The sequence below is a fragment of the Micromys minutus genome (genome assembly GCF_963924665.1).
Source record: "Micromys minutus genome assembly, chromosome: 26".
NCBI lineage: Eukaryota > Metazoa > Chordata > Mammalia > Rodentia > Muridae > Micromys > Micromys minutus.
The window spans coordinates 19856936-19863476 of record NC_137961.1 but is presented as its reverse complement, the minus strand read 5'-3'; positions in this window follow the sequence as shown (position 1 = coordinate 19863476).

Genomic DNA, 6541 nt, shown 5'->3' with positions numbered 1-6541 from the left:
ACGCCTCCTCCTGCCTCCCTTTCCTAGCTCCCGCCTCTTGCTCTCATGAACCTTCTTCCCCTCCCCTCCAGCGTTCTCTCTTCCCTGGAAATAGCTGGAGCTGGAGTTTTGGAGACTAGGAAGCAGCAGGTGGTGGGGATCCCTTGCTCAGGCTCCTTTCTCCTCACATCCCCCAGGCTCAGGGATGCTTTTACTCCGGAGTGTTAGAGTAAAGTAACATACCTAGAATGGTTTGATATTTTAGATGGAAGGGAAAGCTGACTGACAAACCACGTTAGTGGCGATTTTGTCTGCGTATTATTTATCGAGGCAATCCAGTATTTGAACAAAATCAGACTGTCATTATTAGTTTAACTTGATTAATGCATACGATAGGGTGGTTAATCTCAACAATGCGTCATATGGCGCTAATGGAGACCATCATGTGGCTGTTTAAGATGTGAGCTGTCCTTAAAGACAGGAGAGTGAAGGCTTCTGCTGCGTTTGCTGTTGTTACTTTTTAAGCTTGAAGTAGAATTATTGGAATGTAGTAGAATTAACATGTAAGAAGTTAGGATATTAGGAAGGGGGCGATTTTTGTGATGTTATTAGTTGCTTGGATCTTACAAAGTAGAAACTGAAAGAAATGTAACACGTGGTCACCAGGCAAACCAGTGATGCAGTAGCAGCCCCGTTCACTGATTTTACCAGTTGCGCCTCCCCTATCTCTATGTGAGGGATTCCTTTTTTTTCAGAAACCGGAAATCATTAGAGGTGGGGGAAAATCCAGCTATATGTTACAATTGGTATTTTGAGATGACAAATGCTGTATCCGGGTTATCATTTATGTACTATTTATAGTATTCCTACGTTGTCTAATTGTCAGTCTTTTGAAACCTTAGAGTCTGCCGAAAATGAACCCTAAGTGTCTGGTTATAATAACACAAAAGCAAAGCAGTGTGGTATAAACTATCTAAAGGAGTTCAGGAAACTCCAGACGTTTTCCTGGTGTTATACAATATGAAAACCTTCACATCTGTGTTTCCTCCAGTAGTGGGGTTGTGAGACTTTTGATTGCCCTCTCTACACAGGACTTGCAGCCATAATACTGGTTCTCATGGTGCTCAGTTTATTAACCAAGGTTGGGAAGGCGTTATTTCTCAAATGTTCAGGAGCCTGTCACTTTCCAGGATTCTGGAAGAGGTACACACCCTTTGAATAACGAGATCGCTCCATAAGATTAAACTTTCCGAAAGCATTGCGAAGCACTTTTATGACTCGCTTGTTAGGCCTCGTTAACATTAAGGTGAATGGGTTCACGATCTCTCATGCCATAAAAGGAGAAAAAAAATTCTCCAGCACAATTAAACTCTTTTCCATTTCATGTTACTGAAATGTTGCCTCTCTGTTCAGACTCAGGCCTCTCTTGGCAGTTCAGCTCTCTAAGCATATGGGAGACCCAGAGCCTTTCAGGTTGAACGAACGCTCTTCTAGCCTTCAAGCAGAAAAGAAAATGCTCAGACATTTTACGATGGGTTCAAATACATGGAGGATTCCATCACACTCTTTTATGAACCTGTCCATACATAGGATTTTAAATAGATTAATCAAGCCATCTAGGGGAGAGATTCATGATGTTAACTGCTTGTGTTTCCTGAACGGTCCTACATCCCTTCTGCCCCAGGAGTTGAAAGGTTTGTACAGATGCTTTGGTAAAAGGACTATTCTTAGGTCGCTTAGGTGTAATGGGAAATCTGTTTCATTCAGGATGCTACAATTTCTTAAAAAAAAAAAAAGCTGATCAGTCAAATGTAGGTTATACAAAAGAGAGTAAATGTGCTTGGTAACAGTGGTTTTAGACACATTTATGGGATTTAGAACATGAATGGGAACTTGTGGATTTAGATAGCAAAGTTCAGCTTGGAGGAGCTGCCCTCATGTGTCTGTTGAGCTTACCCAATGAGGGGGAGCAGACTGTATTGGAAGGCTGGTTTACTCACTGGAGGTTACCTTTTACAGTTTTAACAGACTTCTCACCTCTGCAGTTCTCCACAAAGACGAACACTTGTATAAGAGTGGTTTGTCCCCACAGGTGTTCGGGGACACTCACCCATTAAGTACTTTATTGATCATAATATATTGAAGGTGCTTTGATGTTACAGCTTCTTTGACCCTTCCAATCTTTTTAACTCTATAATTTCGTGACTGCTTGTTCTGACCCATATTGAGATTCAATATGAATTTGAGTAAGAGATTTCTAGTAGGAAGAGTAGGTTATGGCTTTGAGAGGTAAATTTCTTTTTATTTTATTTTTAAAGATTTTATTTTTATTTTTAATTGTGTCTGCGCATGCATGTGTATTGCCCACAGTGGCAAGGAAAAGAGCTTGATTTTTTGGAGACAGAGTTTCAGGCAGTTGGTGATTCATCTGACATGGGTTCTAGGACCCAAACTTCAGTTCTTTATAATAAAGTTCATGCCTTTAATATCTTTCTGTCCCATAGAAAATGCTTTTCTTCATAAGCTAGTACACTTACAGCAATTATTAAGCCTTCTGCCTCATTAGTTTTATTCCTGAATTACAAAGACTAGTAAATGTTACAAAGTACAAAACACATACATTTTGTTTGTTTGTTTGTTTGTTTGTTTTAGATATGATTTCTCTACAAAACCCTGGCTGTCCTGGAACTAAGTAGACCAAGTTGTCCTTGAACTCTTAGGTGTCACTTGCCTCTGTGCCTGCTGACTGTTGGGATTAAAGCTGTGCAGCACAAAGCTTGGCACCAAACCCATGCATTTTAACTTACCCTAATGGTATGCCCACCTTTAAAATAAGACACAGAATTTCTCTTTATAATTTAAGAGAAAATGAGAGGCCTACTATCATATATTTTCTATAATTATACTAAAAGTCACCAGGCCTTTGCAATTCATACAAAATTTTTAAACAGCTCTGTTCTCTGTTTTTTTTCTCAAACTTTATTTCAGAAATGATGAATCTTGCAGTTATTGCTCTATAAACCATACAAATCTCATCAATTCTGCATTCTGTTTTTTCTCACAACTTAGTATTTTTGAAATGATGAACCTGACAGTTATTTTTCTATAATTATCAGGTCAATGTGTGACAATCAGCTGTATTTTAATCATGACGAAATCTGTTAATTCTTTTAAAAATGTCTTAGGTTAGTGATGGGCTTGCAGAGATAGGGCAGTTATTACACACCTGGTCACCTGAATTTGATTCCCAGAACTCGCTTGAAGGAGGGCGGCAGGGTTGGGGCACCAACTCCACAAAGGTGTCTTCTGATGTGCCTTGGCATGCGGGCATATACACATCATACTAAACATAGTAAAACAATATGTAAAATCTAAACAATTTCAGTGGTTACTCATTTGCTTGAGTAATAGAATTTAAATCCTTTATGTCTAAAATTCAAACAGATGTGTAATTTAGCATCATTTTCAACACTGCCTTTGTAATATCTAACAACAAAATCATTTATATATTTTGAGCATTGTTTCTTCTTTGGGATATCTGGTGACCCTCCTTTGGCATCTCCCGTGGAAGCAGTAGTTACAGGATTTCTCTAGTTTCTTACAAAGACATAATATTTCTTCAGTGGTGTAACTTGAGCCACCACCTTCTTGCCCACTTCTCTTCCCTGCCTGGCCCCTCAGTAGGAAGGTCCAGTTATTTACTAAATGACTTAAAGAGTTAAACTGAGAGCAATTAAGTTCACGAATTCAAGTCAGCCAATAACAGGTTGGACGTTTATTACATTTTGATTTTGATCTGATTACAAGTTAATACCGGACTAGAAGAAATTTACTACAAGTTAATATCTTTGAATTTAGAGTTGCATTTATTTATAAGTACAAACGAGACAGGCCAGGTGAAGCACCCTTATTAAAACATGGAATGGGTGGAAATATTAGCTTTTTGGTTTTTTTTTTTTTTATAAATTGAACAACTTTATTTTAAAAAAACAAAGATAAATGTACAGATTTTAAGCATTTTTGCATAAAAGTATATGAATACATTTTTGTCAGTACTTGATTTTTTTTTAAAGGTTTGATAGTATGCATTAAAATCTTACTAGTTATAATGAACATAAAGTACATGTAAAACAAGATGTAACCTGGAAATAGTCAAAGTTTTTTTGGTGTGTAAAGATTAAACATAATTATTTTTCATTTTTCTGTTCTTTTTTTTTGGCCTTTGTTTTTCTTGAACTTCATATACTCTGTGAGCTGTTTCTGGGGTGTTCAGAGCTTTCTGGGGTTAGTATCCAATTATCAGTGACTGCATATTATGTCTGTTCTTTTGTGACTGGGTTATCTCAGGATGATATTCTCTAGATGCATCAATTTTCTTAAGAATTTCATAAAGTCATTGTTTCTAATAGCTGAATAGTACTCCATTGTGTAAATGTACCACAATTTTTGTATCCATTCATCTACTGAAGGACATCTGGGTTCTTTCCAGCTTCTGGCTATTATAAATAGGGCTGCTATGAACATGTGGTGCATGTGTCTTTGTTATATGTTGGAGCGTCTCTGGGGTATATGCCCAGAAGTGGAATAACTGAGTCTTCAGGTAGTACTATGTCCAATTTTCTGAGGAATCGCCAGACTGATTTCCAGAGTGGTTGCACCAGTTTACAACTCCACCAAAAAGTATGGAACCCTTCATGAATTTGTGTGTCATCCTTGTGCAGGGGCCATGCTAATCTCTGTATCGTTCCAATTTTAGTATGTGTGCTGCCAAATCGAGCACAGTTTTTTTGGTTTTTAATTTCTGTTATCCTGGGGATGGAACCAGGGCCTTGTGTGTAGGAAACAGGTTTCCTACAACAATGCTAGAAACACAAATACCCAAATTAGCCCTTGAACATATAATAGAAATTGAAAGTACACAAGGAGTATAAACATGTATTTTTCAAAGTCTGGTGTCTGTTATCCTTTCTATCTTCTCAGATGTTTTCTGTGCAGTTTCTCTACAGAGACTCTCAGAGACTCCCCTTTCCTTACAGGGTCTTTGCACACACATCCACTCTTCCTGAAACATCTGTATGAACATCTGTGTGAACATAATTTCTTCAAGGTGTCCTTATTACATATTTTCTGCTTTATGCCCTGACAGGACCCCATGCAATTATCATGCCATAAAATGTCCATTGTGAAAAAAATGTCCATCGAGATGACCAAGTTTTCATGTGTCTCTGCTGTTTCACAAATTCCTGAATTAAGCTAAATGCTCAATTATATTTTATTCTTATTGTTTGTTTACTTATTTATGAATTGCCTTTTGAGAAAGGGTCTTATTGTTTAGTCCAGGCTGGCTTCACATTCATGGTTCTGTGGTCTCTGCCTCACACCTGCCAGGAGTTAATATGTTCATCACCAGGTAGAGCCCCAATATTATAAAAATGATTCAGCATTTGTAAAAATTTAGATTTAAGAGATTTTAACTAATGGTCTGAACTACCGAGTTTCTGCTTTTCTGTGATTCAGGTTTAAACAGACAGGCAGAGGGAAAGAGGACCCAGTGAAGTACGTATTGCTTCATTCAAAGCAAATGTAAAAGCCAGTTAAAAGACGTAACTGTTTGGAGGTATGGCTGAAAGTAACCTGGGATATTAAAGCCAGAGAAGTCTTGCCCCAAACTGAACTTATTATCCAGCCTTCCCCTTCCCCACTACAGTCTACCTGCTTCTCTGTACTTTACATTTGCTTGAAGAGTAACATCTTTTAAATACATTTCCCAACAGAAATAGAATCACATCATGTTCCCATCTCTCTTTCCTTCCTAGAGCCCTTCTTTTTAGCCTTTTTTCTTTATTATTTTTACATACATGTATTTAAGTATATATATGTGTGTGTATATATGTATGTATAGATATATGGCTAAATCTGTTTTATTTCTGTTATTGTTGTTTGTGTGCAGGTGCTTTAGTGCTGGCCACTCTGTGTTAGATTATCAATAAGAATCTCATCCCTGGGAAAGGTTGATCTCCTACGTTTCTTGCCTGAGGGTGGGGCTCTCAGAAAACTTCCCCTGCTGATTGATATTGCTGTCTCAGTTTTGTTGATGCGGCCATTTCTAGGATCACAGCCCTCTTCACAGCACTCTGGCTCTTAGCATCTCTCCCTCGCCTCTCCCGTGACATTCCTTGGCTCAGTAATGCAGGAGTCATGATGTAGATGTAGCTACATCTACATTGAAGATCCAGTGCTCTCTGCATTTCGTCCAATCGTGGCTTTCCGTGATAGCCCCTGACTGCTGTGAAGAGAGGCTTCCTTAATGAGAGGTGGTGGCCACACTCATCTGTGGATATTAGGGTAAGATTTAGAGTGTAGTAAGAAATTGTGCTGGTCTAGCAAAGTGGGGGTAGTGGATTCTTTTCTGAAGTCCGTGACTTCGCTAGTTTTGGGAAGCTCGTGAGCTTCGCAGTAACCATGCATGACTTCTCTCCTGTCAAGTGGGCCTGAAGCTTAATTAGATGGCTGTTAGTCACCACTAAGTTATGAATGCCACTCGAGGCATCTTTGTGGATAT